Source organism: Tupaia chinensis, unplaced genomic scaffold (assembly GCF_000334495.1).
Source record: "Tupaia chinensis unplaced genomic scaffold, TupChi_1.0 Scaffold138921_1, whole genome shotgun sequence".
Lineage (NCBI taxonomy): Eukaryota > Metazoa > Chordata > Mammalia > Scandentia > Tupaiidae > Tupaia > Tupaia belangeri.
This window is the reverse complement of record NW_006198812.1, coordinates 633,261-649,133: the sequence shown is the minus strand read 5'-3', so window position 1 is coordinate 649,133 and position 15,873 is coordinate 633,261. Positions and strand designations below refer to the sequence as shown.

Here is a 15,873-nt window from a genome sequence, read left to right as displayed (position 1 = left end):
AATTGGTCTAAGGCCTTATCAGAAAAAGGAGGAGCATTCCCTGCAAGTTCTAAAGCTCTCCTGGCACCTGGATGAATCAGGTTTGAGACGCCAGTGAGAAACTCCACTCCCCAGACCTGTGAACTCCTCCCCTCACCTCACTGCCTGGCCAAGCTCATTAAAGTGCTATTTAATTTTGCTCCCTGAAAGATTTGGATCCTCTCTTTCTATTTTGGCACAAGTGGTTGCGCTCACCCTCACTGACCAATGTCAACACCCATGGTGCAAAACAGTTTTAACATCTAATAGCTCAGATCTGTTCATATACGCTACTAATGAAGATCAATACTGATGATATTAGGTTTCTGGTACGTAAAACAGAGAGAGGGATTACTGCCCAAATTCTGACAAAAAGAACCTACCACCTCTCTGAAAGGGAGACACATTTGATGTCTTACCACCCATGGTCTCCAGTTAACACTGGCCACTACTTACAAGTATTTGAATCTGAGCTAGAGCAGGAAACCACCACAAAACTAGGATTTAGAAACAAAATACAGATGCATCGAATGCATTAAGTCCAGAAACATTGGTAAGTCCAGGAAGGCAAGAGTTATCCCTGCAGACAACCACCTGCGTACGGGTGCCAATGCCTGGGAGAAAGCAGATGAAGGGAGGTAAGCCCTGTAGATAATCAGCAAAATATCAGTGGCACAACCAAATTACTTTAAACTGCACCTCCAAGGAAAACAAATAAAAAGTAACTGTGTTTTAAAGTAATTCCATCAGCACTTCTCCCTTTAGCTTGGCACAAAACTGCCTGAGATAAGCGGCAAAGTGACAGCCTTATCTGAGTTTTCACCAAAATCCCTTCACAGTTTTAAGAATAGTTGCCTTCCGCACCTATCCCCACTTCTCACCACTCAACTTCAAAGGCACCCAAAGAAACAGAGTCACTAGTGAGATTCACGAAGCAAGAGTTAGCAATAAATATGGCAAGATTCCTAAGCCATTCCTAAACAACGCTTAGAAATGGCTTGAGAATATCAACGTCATTGACTAAGGATGGGATGAAATCATGAAAGAAGAAAACTGTAATGCTTTGTAAAAACTAACTCATTTAAATGTTCATTCCTGCAATGGCTGTTTGGTTAAAGTCCAGGACCCTGGTAGACTTCAAATTAAGCCCACATTAACCGAGCAGGTTCACGAAGCACAGGTAGAGGAATGTTCATCGGTAAATCTTAAAGATGCCACCCAAAGGAGAAAGTGGCTCCAGAAAAGGGGGTAACAGGGGAGCAGCATCTGGGAGTGATTGTGCTGATAAGAAAGCTCAGAGTCCCAAAGGTGGTGGCAATGCAATAAAGGTCAGACACATTCTATGTGAAAAACACGGCAAATTAAAGTCTGGAATGAGATTCGATGAAGTGGCCACACAATACAGTGAAGATAAAGCCAGGCAAAGGGTACTTTGGGTTGGATGACCAGAGGGTCCATGGTGGGTCCCTCTTCACTTCAAGAAGCAGCATTTGCCTTGCCTATCAGTGGGATGGATAAGCCTGTGTTTACAAACCCACCAGTTAAGACAAAATTTGGATATCATATTATCATGGTTGAAAGGAGAAAATAAAATCATATGAAAGACTAGAAAAAAAATAAATAACAGATAGAAAGATGCGACACATTTGCTCATGCTTGCTCTGGTCATTTACTCCATTACAAAGTCCTGCATTAAGGCCACATCATACACACAAATTACAATCTCTGTGCCATTAAGGTGTCTGTGTATCTGTTTTTCCTATGAGACAAGCTCCTTGAGGGCAGGGACTAGCTTTGTATTTCCTCATGCCCCATGTCTAGCATAACCCCAGACATATAACTGCACCACAATTGTTGAACCTACTGGCAAAGTAACAGTTAATTTTGAAATATCTCTAAAGGGGGTAGAGGGGAAGACCCCTCATGTAGACTATAGCCTTAAGCACTGGGAAAGTCCACACTATCTCAAAAGCCACCGTTTGTGGAGTGTACCCAACACAGCAGCTGCTTGTGCTAATAAATTCAATCAGGACTCTACCTAGCAATTCACTGTTCGATTAGAAAGGATAAAATCAAAGGTAGAATGGTATAGTCCAGCCAGCACAGCAATTGAGAGCTAAATCCTATAGAAGGTCAATCAAATTTACGTTATGTGATTATGTGATACGTCACTCGTTCGACTGCTAAGAAAAATCAGGTGCCCCCTTTCTTAAGCAGGAAAGGTACACGGATTTAGGGATCTGTCGTCTGCCGCAGACGCACACGCAGCACATGGAAGGTATCCCTTCCATCAAGGGCCCCATAAATGCTTTAAAACTCTCTAACAGGGTCTCACCACACCTCAATCCTTCCTCCAGCCTCTCAGCCAGCTAGGATCACAGGCATACATGTGCTCGCCTACATATTCGGGTTGAACCAGGATCCAAGCCCATGGCTCCAGCATTGCATAGTAGAGTCCCGCTGCCTGCGCCACCATGGCTGGGCCAAACTCTTAAAACCTTAATAATTCCTCTACCTCTTTATCTGAATTAAGAGGCACCTATCATTAAAAGCCAAACGCAGGAGTTCATCTCCAAGTCTGTCACTGTGTCTTGGATCAACCACCTGAGGCAGGTGTACTGCAACCTAGTGGCTCCATGCAAGTGCTCAAACCCTAGCTCCACCACTTACCTGGGGCAAGTGTCTTAACCTTTCTGGCCTCAGCTGCCTCACAAAAAGGAGGGTAACAAGAGACTCTACATATCTCAAAGGCACTCTGAGGATTAAATAAGCTAAAGCATGTGCAGCACTCAGGCTGACACCTAATTAACCCTCACTGAGTACCTACTATTACTGTGCATTTTCCCACCCCCACCCTATCTATTCGTCACTTCTCTGCTTCCTCCTGACACCGCTGTAGAACTCCGGAGTAGAAGGATCAAGCTGAGACTCAAGGCAGAGTATTATTTATCCTCTCCTATACGTGCAGCTGACAGTGAATTCTACTGTCATCAAATTACTGTCTCCATATACAAATACTGAATGCTGCAATCTCTGGATGTGGAAAGGATACAGAAGATGTATTTCTCCTTTTACTACAAGTCTAAAACCTACATAGTCTGGAAAAGCTAAGTATGTCTACGAACATGGAGACACTGACAAATGACTCGAAAACATCCCTTCTGGTCTCAAAAGGACCAAAATGACAGGAGACCCTCCAAGAGATTGTCCTCCCAAAATAAGCTTATGAGAAAAGGATTAAAGGAGGGAGGTCATCTATATGTGAATAGCTTGGGACCTGCTGCCCCTAAAAATAGTGCAAAGAGGGAACTGATTTGTTAGGAAATAGACTAAAAAAGGGAACTGCGGGTAAATGAATATGCAGCCTAAGACTGTGACAGGAACAGAAAGAAGCCCTCTTAGCAGGCCTCAGGAGGTCATCTTCCCAAAGTAGAAACAGAAAAGCTAGCATATGAAACAAGGCACACTGAAGCCTGGCCTCAATCACTCAGTTAAGAGTTCAGGAAAGTTGTTGGATTTGAAAAAACGAGAGAATCCTGTGTCCTAGATCAAGGGTCCCCAACCCCTTGGCAGAGCAGGAGGTGAGCAGTGGGTGAGCAAGCAAAGCTTCATCTGTATTTACAGCCACTCCCCATCTCTGGCATTACCTTCAGAGCTCTGCCTCCTGTCAGATCAGTGGCAGCACTGGATTGTCATAAGAGCCCCCAGATGGACCAACTAGTTGCAGGAAAACAAGTTCAGGGCTCCCAGTGAGTCTACATTATGGTCAGATGTAAAATTACTTCACTATATATTACAATGTAATAATCATAGAAATAAAGTGCACAATAAATGCAATGTGCTTGGATCAACCTGAAACTATCCCCCAGCAAACCCATGGAATTTTTCTTTCATGAAACCTGTCCCTGATGCTAGAAAGGTTGGGACTGCTGTCCTAGATGGCCTCTAGAATTTCTTTACACTTAAAGAGCTAGCAACTTGGCTCTGGTGCAAGTAGATGGTCACGCATGCAGGCCTACTTCTAGAAATAGCAGGCAAACAAACACCCAAGATCAGAAGAGTCAAGATTCATCAGTGCAAGTGACCACCTCATTTGCATACAGACCCAAGCTGTACCTCCAGCTGTCGGATGCTCACAGTGGCTCCACAGGCCTGAAAAGGACAGACCTGGTTACATGGCAACCATCCGGCCCTCTTGCCAGAGCCTTACTTGTGGCTCTTTTTATCATGAGTAAGTTATTTGTGCACATTAAGCACTTTATTCAACAAATTTTCAAAACAGAAAAAAGTTAAATTTGTCACCAAACTCCTGTTTACAGCATGCTACACCTAACGCCCAACCTCTTACTTTCACGGAAACACCTGGCATATGAAGATCTATGCTTCGGCCTCCCTGCTGTGGCCGACTGCAGGGCACTTCTGCACTGATGTGGCTAGGAAAGCATGGCTCCATCTAAGTTGACTGTTGACCCCACTTCCCACGGGCTTGTGACACACAGTTGCTCGCATTTATTTCCCTTTCTTCTTATACACCTAATGTCATGAAGCAGCAATGCTGGCAGGGGAAGTGGATGACATCCAAGTTCTCAGAGCCAAAGGTTCAGAGACACTCAGTTCATTACCAGCCTGACACCAAATGTATCTCTGCTTTCCCACGCACAAAAGCAAGCCATGTGCCTTCAACGACAAGCTTCCTGGTGTTCTGCCTGCAGACTGATATCCTATCAGGACGAGGAAGGGGATTACTAGATGTTTCACCATTAAGGAAGTCACCATCTAAAAGAGGCACCGCGACAGAACACAGTCCTGTGCAGCATAAAGACGATGAGGCTCCAAGGTAGAGGACTCGCTTAAGAACTGACTCAGAGGCCTGGACCCAGAAAGACACCAGTGGGCCAAGCTGTGCTTCCTCATGGAAGACACAAACTTTGACAACACCTGTTCTAAATAACCCAAGTCAGTTTGCTGGTACCAAGTGTAATAGTGTAATTCCAGTCATTTCAGCCTAAGCTATGGACAAAACTTTTTTTTAATTTGCCAGAAAACACATAAGCCCTCCAGAGATAGACAGAGACTGACAGAGAGAAGGGTAAAGTGAGAAAAACACCCCCAATGGGGGACAGTTATGCCACAATCCCTTCTCCTCCATTTCTTCCCCATGTCAAGATGTGGGCACGCATGAACGTGTGCCCAGCTTGTTTTGCTTTTCTTTTTTTTTTAAATTAATTATTTGTATATAACTCTATTTATTTATTCATCTATTTTTAATTTGACCATAGAAAGGCAGAGTGAGTGAGTGAGAGACAGAGAGAGAGAGAGAGAAAGTGAGAAAGCAAGCCGCCAGGTCTGGGACTCAAACTATGGCCGCCCATGTGGGAGTCCAGTGCCCTTAATCACCACACCACCTGCCAGCCCCAACCTCGGCTTGTTTTTCAAACCACCAGGTCTGGGACTTGATGCACACAATGCCTTAACCACCACACCACCAGCTGGCCTGACAAAACTCTTTTGAAACGTCTTTAAACTCATGTATATTTTTAAACCAATTTTTACTCTTTCACGGTGTGTCACAGGCTGTTGTATAATGAATATTAATTAAAATATTGCTTCATTACAAAAAGGCCAGGTCTTCCTTTTGCACATTACATGTATGCTTTACATGTAAACTGAAAGTATAATCTGTCGTTCTACCCTACATTCTCTAGTCCTCGTTCTTTCATAGCTCCAAACAAGTGAAACCTCACCAACAAAATTTAACACCCGCCTTTTGGCCAGAACCGCCATCTTCCAGTAATTAACCAAAATGACGAACATACAACAAAAGAGGAGAGGCACCCAATATATGTTCTCTAGGCCTTTTAGAAAACATAGAGTGGTTTCTCTGGCAACATACATGCAAATCTACAAGAAAGGTGATATTGTAGACATCAACGGAACGGGTACTGTTCAAAAAGGAATGCCTCACAAATATTACCATGGCAAAACTGGAAGAGTCCACAATGTTACCCAGCATGCTGTTGGCATTGTTGTGAACAAACAAGGGCAAGATTCTTGCCAAGAGAATTAATATGTGTATTGAGCATATTAAGCAGTTACACCACAATCCTCTTTCCTCCAATTCTCCATCCCATCAGGATTGGGCATGTGTAGGAGCAACCAGCATGTTTTTTTCAAGCCACTGGGCCAGACACTTGAACTCCAGTTGGCTATGTGGGATCTGGCTTCCTCTGTGCAGTGCTTAATTGCCATTCTACTGGCTGGACCTATTCCTTTGATTTACTGATACAAAACTAGATCAATTCTGGTAACTGCTCCATTGTAAACACCAACCAGGCAGTGAAGGGTCAACTATATTCCAGGCTACCCTGTAAGTAGTCAGAAAAAACGTAAAGACATTATGTAAGAAAAAATGAGTGAAACAGCTCCGTTTAGAATAATATCCACTGACCCATGGAGAAACTGAGAGGGACAGCAGAGCCTTCTCAGGAGCTGAAGCTTCCCTAAAGACTTGCTACTCAGTTCTTGAACCTTAACAGTTAAGCAGTCTTCACATACTCTCTAATGTGAGCTGGAAGGGACAAGCACTACGCATGCTTTCTGCATGCCAGTCTTCAAGGATCGATGAAGACACTTCACGGTTAGTTCTTATGTGGTCATTGGTGAGCTGGTTTTAAGACACCACAGTGGATCAGAACACACTGGAAAATTTGCAGCATGAGATGGAAAGATCTGTTGCATGTTCAGTGAGGGCTCCAACACCTCCACCCTGTGGGTTCTGCTCTGCAGCCACAACAGTGACGTTGGCAAAGGGCGCAGTTCCTGTGGAAACACTTACGGTGCGATTCTTCTGGTGGAAATGGGTCTTTGAAAAGACAAAGGCTTCACACCATTCATACGGAGGGATGAGGGCCAATGGAATGACAGGTCTGGGGCAGATAATTCAGGGTCCAAACCAGGTCAGTCATTAACTTTGCATATATGGGATTTAAAAACCTATAATAATTAAAGGGTAAAGCCCCAGAAAGGACACATTCTGGTATTTTCAGATTGTTAAGCAGCTGCTTACTGACTAGCTCTTAGGTAAGGGCAAGTCTCCAAGCCTTTCTGCAACTAGGAAAAGACAATTAACAATAATCTGTATTTCTATGAGTTAGGCTGATCATATTATATGCTAATAAATAAGCTCACTCCACCTTCACCATCCTGCTTTGGTTTAATGACTAGTTTAGGCTTTAAAAGGCACTCCCTTCACCTGCACATACTTTTGGCATGCCTGCTCACAACACAGAGCTGGACATCCAGACTACACTCCACCCCTCCATCAGACAGCCCAGTTATACTACAGAGGCAGACACTGGGCTTAGGACCTCACAGGGCCACCCCGACATGTCTCAACTAACTTTTGCCACCTCTGGGGAAAGAACAAAACCTTTTCTCAAGCCTCACTTCAAGGCATCAAATCCGGCCTGATTTATTCAGCTAGGGGCCAAGTTTTAGAAAACAACAAGGACCAAGACAAAGCCTCTGCACTAGTGAAGCAAGTTCCTACCAACAGTATCAGGGACGGTTTCCTGTTAAAAAACACTTAATGCCCCTGCCCCCATGGCGCAGTATGAAGTATTGAACTGCAGAGTGGGAAGCCACTTGGCCAACAGCAGGTTCAGCTCACCGCCCTGATGGACATGAACCATGCCAGGCGTGCATCCACGAGTGTCCGAGTTCCCAACAAGCTGGGGAGCTGGAGGAAGGGGACTGCAGCAAGACAAGATCCTGTCCAGGGTTTTTATCCCTCTTTCTCTCTCTCTCACCCATGCACATGCTCTATCATCAATAAAAATAAACTAAAAATAAATAAATAAATAAAAAATAAGCATTTAAGTGTTGTTAGGTATAAAATGATTTGTACAGGTGAAGTTCCAAGGGAAAAAACACAGATCTCCAAGAAGAAAAGGGAGGGAGGGGAGTTTCTACCACCTTAAACCTGGTTAATGCTAACTTTTCTTAGAGACTGAGCTCTCACCTCCTCTAAGAAGTCTTCCTTAAATGTTCAGACACACTCTCCCCTAATGTCCTCCACACATTTCTATTCCTGAACTCAATGGTGAAATTTGTGCTATCTCCCCACTACAGGGCAAGCTCCTTAAGCCAGCACTGCACATGGTCTCTGGTCACAACGGGTGCTTGGCGTACTGAAATGTGGCAGTGTGCGTTCATATGGGCCTGCGCATGCTCAGCCTGTTGGTGGGTGTGTTTGTAGTTACATGGAGAGTGACATATTTTTGCTATATAACCTACTTCGCCACTCCTATCTTTTCTAGTGTTACATAACAAGTCCTTCTGCACAAACTGCAAAGAAATACCTGCCCTGCTCTCCCACTATTTACTGAAAATGACGTGAATTAGACAGGAGTAAAGGCAAGAAAATCTAATGTGCTCCTTAGTACCCAGCTCATGAACTGGGCGGCAGAGAGGGACAGGAGGTGGCGTGAGAAAGGTAGACAAGAACCAGCCTACTGAGGATCTTCCCAAGGAACCTAACTTCACATGGACGGGATGCCTTTAAAAGTTCTCGGGCAGGAGAGAGACTAGGACTGGGCTCTAGACAGCTCAAAGGGGCAGATCTGTTCAAAATGGATTTTAGGGAGTAAGACTAGATTCAGGTAGACCAGTTTCAAAGCTACTGCAATAAACCACATATGAGGGGGTCTTCAGATATTCTGAAAAATGCATATTGTAAAAGAAGTATGGATGGATTTCAAAATAAACTCATATTTTTAATCCCTCAGCAGGACTCAAACTGAACTGAGCTGGGAAAGAGGTGAGAGGAGAATAAAATCCATCATTATGCCCCAGGCGACCAGTTCTGATTAAGGAAATGGGAAGAGGGGCAGGTTAGGAGGAGAGATGGGGTATTTAATTGTGGGCACAGAGACTTGTGTATGAATACCTAAAGGACATCCAAGTAGATCCGTCCAGCAAGCATCTGGGGCCTTGGCCCTATTCCTGGGCCAGCCTTAGCCACAGTTCCCTCAGCTGGGAAATGCAGGTATCCTTGTGTTTCCTCCTTCACCGTCTGCTGGAAGGGAAAAGGAGACGGAGCACAAAGCCCTTTGCCCGAGCCTGCCTCAGTTCTAGAAGCAGCCAGGCTCAGGGAGAAAGAAGACAGAGCTTTGGAAGCCCTCAGCATATGGACGATATGGTGAAGACCATAAAAGCAGATGAGACCATTTGGAGTATCGCAATAATTATACTGTTAGTATATTTTGCAATGTTTAAGGAAGTCGAAGGATGATATAAGAGACACAAAAAGAGACTGAAAGGGGCTGGATGGTGGCAGGGGGGTAAAGCAAGACACCCTTTGAGGCTGACCACGTGGAAATTCTCTGGATTCATGTCCACCAGACCTTGCTGAGGACATCGGGCACACACATGCCCATGATCAGGTCTGGTTGAGGCTGAGGGTAGTCACAGCATCTGCCCAGTAAGCACTGGAGAACAGAGAGGAGCAAAAAATCTCAAAGAGAAGGTAGCAGCCAACTAGACCATAGCAACCAACATGCTTACATCATTCCTGGGTTTGGGCAGAGCATTATCCTCAGAGTGGGCATCGGAGAGAACGAAGGGGGTGGGGAGGGCACACGCAGACAGCTCTTTGGGGAAGCAGCCGAGAAGAGAAGGGGAGACACTATTCCCCACCTTGAAAGGGAAGCAAGCAACGTCAGGAGAGGGTTGGTGGTTTGCTCTGCGGGAGTTAGAAAGAATGACCACTTAAGAGAGATTTGGGAATGTTTCTAGAAGGAAAGTGTCAGAAAGACAGGAGAGGATGAAGGTTCAGAGAAAGGAAGCCTCAACCAGGGGACCTGAACAAGGGATCTACATGGGAGGGTGAAGGGCTGAGCCTGAAAGGAGGGGGGCTCATCCCCAGGCTGCAGTCACGCAAAAGCAGGACAGACAGGGACACGGCACAGGTTAGGCGGAAGGTCAAGAAGTTCACACCTGTGGGCTTTGCCATTCCTGGGACACGAGAAACACTGGCCAATGGAGAACAGGGTGCTAGCAAAGAAACAAGTTGCCACTGATTATAACTCAAAGTAGCTGGAATGTAATGTCCCAAGCAGAAAAAGAGGAAAAGGGACACCACAAGGTGTAGTGGTTAAGGCACTGAACTCCCACATGGCCAACCACAGTTCAAGTCATGGGCCTGGCAGCTTGAAAAGCACACTAGACACGTGTGCGTACACTCCCAAAATCCCAGGAGGAAAAGGGATTGCAGTATGGCCACCCCTTTGGGGTGATTTCTCACTTTCTCTGTCTCTCTGGGTCTCTTTCACTTTCTTTAGTGTGTACACATGCCCTATGGCAAAAAAAATAAAAAATTAAAAATTAAAAAAAAAGAAGGAAGAAAAGAGGAAGGAAGAAAGGAATCCTACTTAAGACTAAGGGGAGGAGGAGTTGAAAGTGGGAGAGGGACTCCCTTAGGAAAGTGAGTAAACTTCATCATCTTCTCTTCCAACGCGCTCAGTTTCTTCCTTTTACCACAAGCTACATTCAAACAGACCCATTCTTATGTAATATGATTTCAAAATATTAATGGAAAGATTCATTTATAGCTTACCAGGAGTCATTTTTTCAGAACCATTATGTTTTCCTGTTTTAAAACAAAATTCTGTATACAAGGGGACACTAAAAAGTTCATTAAAAACATAACTAAACTATCAGTTTATTTTGGTACAAAACAATAGAAATTCATGCAGCTGTTTCATATCTACACTCCCAGGAACTTGTTGAAGTCCCTTGTAGGCAAGTTCTATAGGACCGAATTACAACAAAAGAGGATGACAATGACCCATCAGAAACTCAGTGCAGAGGGGACCAGCAGTTAGCGTAATGGCTATGTCTCTGGACTCCCATGTAGTCGACTGCGGTTCAAGTCCTGGACCTGGCAGTTTAAACTCACGCCAGGCACGTGTGCGTGCGTGCCCAAGATCCCGAGAGGAGAATGGAGGACAAGGGACTGATGCCTGGCCATCCCCCCTTGGGGGTGATTTCTCACTTTTCTGTCTCTCTGTCTCTGTCTTTCTGGCAAGTGCACACGCCCTATAGCACAAAAAATCCTCTCCAAGAAAAAAGAAACTCAGTGCAGAGAAAAGTGCCTTTCCCTCACTAGTGTCCTCTTCTTTAAGGGCAAGCAGTCATTAATATATCCCTGACATCAGTGTGTGCCACTCAGTGGTTTAAGTCTCTCTTTTTCCTAGGTTGAAATCCATCTTTCATCACTCAAACAAAATTTAGTATTTTATTTGAGGGCCCTTGGATTCAGCTAGCCCTATCACATTTCACATACCTGTTATACTTACCTAAATAAAGCAATAAAAACCATACCGACATATTCTTTCTCTCTAAACAACCCGAGGCTGTTTCCAAACTCTCTCTCTCTCATGTACGTGCTCACGCGTACACACACACAATAATGTCTACATATGAAATATGAATTTGTAAAGGAAAAATGGTTTAGCAAAAGTAGCATGGATGACAGTATTTGAATCCTGATTCGGATTAGAAACAGGAGAACAGTAAGAAATGTCTTCCTTCCACAAGTGTTTCCTAAATCCCAACCCTAAGCAGGACGCTGTCGGGTGCAGGCGAGAGGCTGAGGGTCCCAAGTGCTCAGAGAGAACAGTACTTAGGGCTGAAAGTAGCGGGTCAGCAGCCACAGTGAGGGCAGACGCCACAAACACATTCTCATTCACCCAGACATCTGCAACAGCAGCGCCCCAGCAAATCAATACAACCACAACCCAGGTACAGGATGTGCATGACAAGAAGGCGAGGAGGCCTGGCAGGGAGACTTAGAAACAATACATCCTCCGCAGAGCCAAAGCGCTAACAAAGGCTTCCAAACAAGGCCGTGCTAAACATCAAATGCAAACACTGTGGGGCCCTGCTACAGAGCAAGTGAAACTTTTGTTCTAAAAAATAAATATGTACAGTTCAGAAACCTCCAACTTAAAATCAACTGTCCAAGATGGGACTCAAAACAAGCGTCTAATCACCAGTCGAAGGCAGGAATAATCTTCAAAATGAGGCCTACAGGAAAAAAAAGAACTTCACTTTTTTCTACAAGCCACATCAAAATCATTGGTATCCTTGATTTCATCCATAAATCCATGTACAAATGATGCACTTCTTAAATTGGAGTTTTCCTCTCTGAAAGCATGACAGAGCACTTCATGTCCAATGACTTGTATTAGATATTCAAGTTTAAGTCAAGAGAAACGTCTTGTAGTGCCAGCTAAAAGAGGCTGTTTACCATCATTCCCCTTAATTGCAGCAGTAAAAGTGCTCACTTGGGCTTTTTAAATGGCTCCGTCAGTCCTTTACAACTAAATTATTGTAACTCAATTATTTCTGGTTTGTTGGTTCACACTAACTCAGAACCCTCTATCTTTCCTATATTAAATAAACAAATCAACAGATTCAATTTCAAGGTTCTCCATAAACTAATTTTGACCAACATTGTAGCTATATTAATTCCAGGTTCATTTCCCCATATTCCTTACAAGATCTCTCAGAATGGAGATATATATATATATATATATATATATTTTCTAGAATTAGGAAGGCATTTCATCTCCCACCAGTAACTATCATAGATTTGCTTCTAGAATCTTAAATAAAAAGCAAAAACGGTAAGAAGATTGAAGTCCAAAAACTCTCCTCACACCAAACACGATAAAAATAAATGTCTTACTGTTTTTAGAGTTAATTTCAGAAAAGGGCTGGGCCCATGATTTCATATTTAAGTGGTGAGGGTAGATCGTGGTAGTGATGATGACATTAAAAATAATTTCTCCACAGTATGGGTCATGCCCCATGCAAGATGCTTTAAATAAATCCTCACCATATTCTCACATAACCCTATGAGGCAGGTCCTGTGTCATGGATAAGAAAACTGAGGCTTTGAGGGCTTAAACAATCTCTGCTAATAAGAGGCAGAAGTAATCACTGAACCCCAATCTGGCTGACACCCAACCATCACACTATGATGCACTGCTAATTATGGTAGTTGTCCAATAAATATTCCTCCAAGCTTGTATTTCTGTATTATTAGTCCTTAATTATAGATTCTGCATCCTAATTTATGAGACTTAGGCAAATGTTAATGTGTCTTTTACATTAAACACAGACTAAATAGATGTTGACGGGAAGGTCAGAAATATTCAGGGAGAAGCCAAAAGAGGCATTATCCAAAATCATTCAAAATAGGCACAATGATCAAGAGTGTGGATTACATTATAATCAACAAAGTAAGTGAGCTTTCAGAAGTAAGCAAAAATCAGCTATGTGTGATTATTCACAATAGCTGAGGTCTTACCTCCTTTATGAGAACTGGCACTGTTTATTAATTCTCATCAACAAATTCATAGTTTCATAGTAAAACATAAAAACAGGGCAGCTCAGTGGCACAGCAGTCACACACTGCTCAAGTGAGGCTAACTCCATATGAAAGACTATGGGTTCGGTTCCCTGGTTGACCTACACACGCCAGACATGTGCACCCGGGATCCCAGCTGGCTAAAAAGGCTGGGGATAAGGATCACTTGTCTTTGATGGTGTTTGTCTTTCTCAAAGTGGATAAACCTTAAAACTAATTTAAAATACAGACAATCTTTAAAAAAAAAAATGATAACTTTTTGCCTTATCAATTATATTGCTGCAATATAATTATCCTGACCCTCTAAATTACTGAAAGTTTCCATTAATACTTGTGAGTCCATAGAAAACAAATGGATCCTCCAGAAATCAAAAATATCTGGAATAAACTTCAGTCATTGTTTCATTTCTCCAGACTCTCTTTAGATTAACTCAGTGCCAAAGGGGTAGAACTAAGAAGATGTTCTTCTGATGTCATTTGAGGGCCACCAACAAGATCTCACCCTACCCTGTCTCTAGGAAACTTTTACATCTCCACCAACATTGTTTATAATGCAATCCTCTGAGTGTCTTGGCCAATGTGATTCTTTTCAGAAGGACTTTTGTCAAAATATTAATCTCCTTGGGAGATTAAATGCCACCAAAGCTGCCATTTCTCAAGGCCTATTTTGCACTGGGCATGATTAATGGGTTAAATCTAATCTTGACACCCAGCCTATGAAGTAGCCCACATTAGCACCATTTTCCAGAGGAGAAATCAAATAATCAGAGGTGAAGGAACTATTGAATAGCTCACAGTTCATACTCCTATTACAAAGCAGAATGGGAGAAATGCGCTGAGCTGTGGACTCCAAGTCTACCCTCTGCACCTCCCTCTTTTTATTTCTCCACAGGACAAGCTGGTTCCCACCTCCAGCCTTCTGCTTTAGCAGCTCCCTCTGCCTGGAAGGCTCTTTGTCTAATCATCACATGGCGGCTTGCTTGGCACTCAGCCGAAACGCCACCTTCTCTGTGTAGTCTACTCCGACCACTGTAGGTAAAGTGGTTGCCTTGTCACACTCGATCACCTCACTCTGTTTTAATTCTCCACTTAGTACCTACCCACCATTCGTTATTTTCTTAATAGTCTGTTTGCCTGCTTAACACATCTCTCTCTCCAGGCTAGGGTGGCAGCCCTGTGAGAGCTGAGATTCCAGGTCTCGTGTTCTCTGCCTTGTCACACCTCAGACAGCACAGGGCACAGAGTGGGAGCTCAATAAACAGCTATGAATGACCTGATGGCTTTCCAGCTGCCTCCACCATATGCTCAGGTAGAGTTGAGAAAGAACCTTGACCTCAAGTCCAGAGAGCTGGATTCTAGCTTCATCTCTAACTAGCAAGGGGGCTGCTGTCCGGACGATCTCCATTCAGTTCAGTTTCCACCACCATCTGGCTGTTTCACCATGTTAGGAAGGTGAACTAGAATTCAAGAGACCAGAAAACCTGCTGGCTCAAAGGGATCCGTGCTTTAGGAGACTGGGGTTGGAAGGGTAGAGGAGGTGACAGTAACACCAACCTCATAGATTTGTTGTGGAGTAACACGGCAGTGCACCATAATGCCTGTGACACCTCAAAATGAACATAAATGTTTTAAGAAAAAGTTGACACATAAAACAGATAAAAATTTCATCTCTTTTTACAGGCAAAACATTTATATTAACAAAAGATACCAAACCAAGGTCACAAAATGTCCTAGTTTTTTTTTTTTTTTTTAAGCTTTCATCTACTGCAAACCTCAAAGAAACCCCTTCAAAAAACCAGAAGCTTTTGAAAATACCTAAATAACACAACCAAATAGGTCCAAAAGTGGGTCATCATCTAGTATGTTTCACCAGGAGCCATCAGTGAGAACATATGTTTTAAGAATATCTTTTTATCGAAAATTTATAGTTCTCCTCTTTTCTACCAGTTAACCATCTCCTATAGTTAATGGAAGTGGAAATGTCCCCAAATAGAAGAGAAAATGTTATAAACACACTATGGGAGTTATGAATTAATAAAAGCTTTATTTTGGACATCTTTCAATTTGAGTTTCAAACTCAAAGCCCTGTTCCACTCTCAGCCTTCAGGGGACCACGAATCAGATGACACTGTTCCCAGGATACTGTCAACATGCACATATGTGCATTTTTCTGAAAACAGTCCCTAACTTTCATCATCACTAAGAGAGTCCAGGGTTCAAAAACAATTTCAAAAGCACTACTTTAAGGGGACCAGCAGTTAGCATAATGGCTATGTCGCTATGTCACTGGACTCCCATGTAGTTGACGTAGTTCGAGTCCCGGGTCTGGTGGCTTAAAACTCACGCTGGGCGTGTGTGTGTGTGCATGCCCAAGATCCTAAGAGGAGAATGGAGGAGAAGGGACTGCGGTGTGGCCATCC

At 43.5% G+C, this 15,873-nt stretch overlaps 1 protein-coding gene and 1 pseudogene across 1 annotated transcript in view; one reads left to right on the top strand and one right to left on the bottom strand.

The window, feature by feature from the left end:
- Positions 1 to 15,873, bottom strand: part of PRKCH (protein kinase C eta) — a 244,505-nt gene that overhangs the window by 215,796 nt on the left and 12,836 nt on the right. The gene's annotated exons all lie outside the window — the stretch shown is intronic.
- On the top strand, positions 1,229 to 1,609 carry LOC114004603 (peptidyl-prolyl cis-trans isomerase NIMA-interacting 4 pseudogene; annotated as a pseudogene).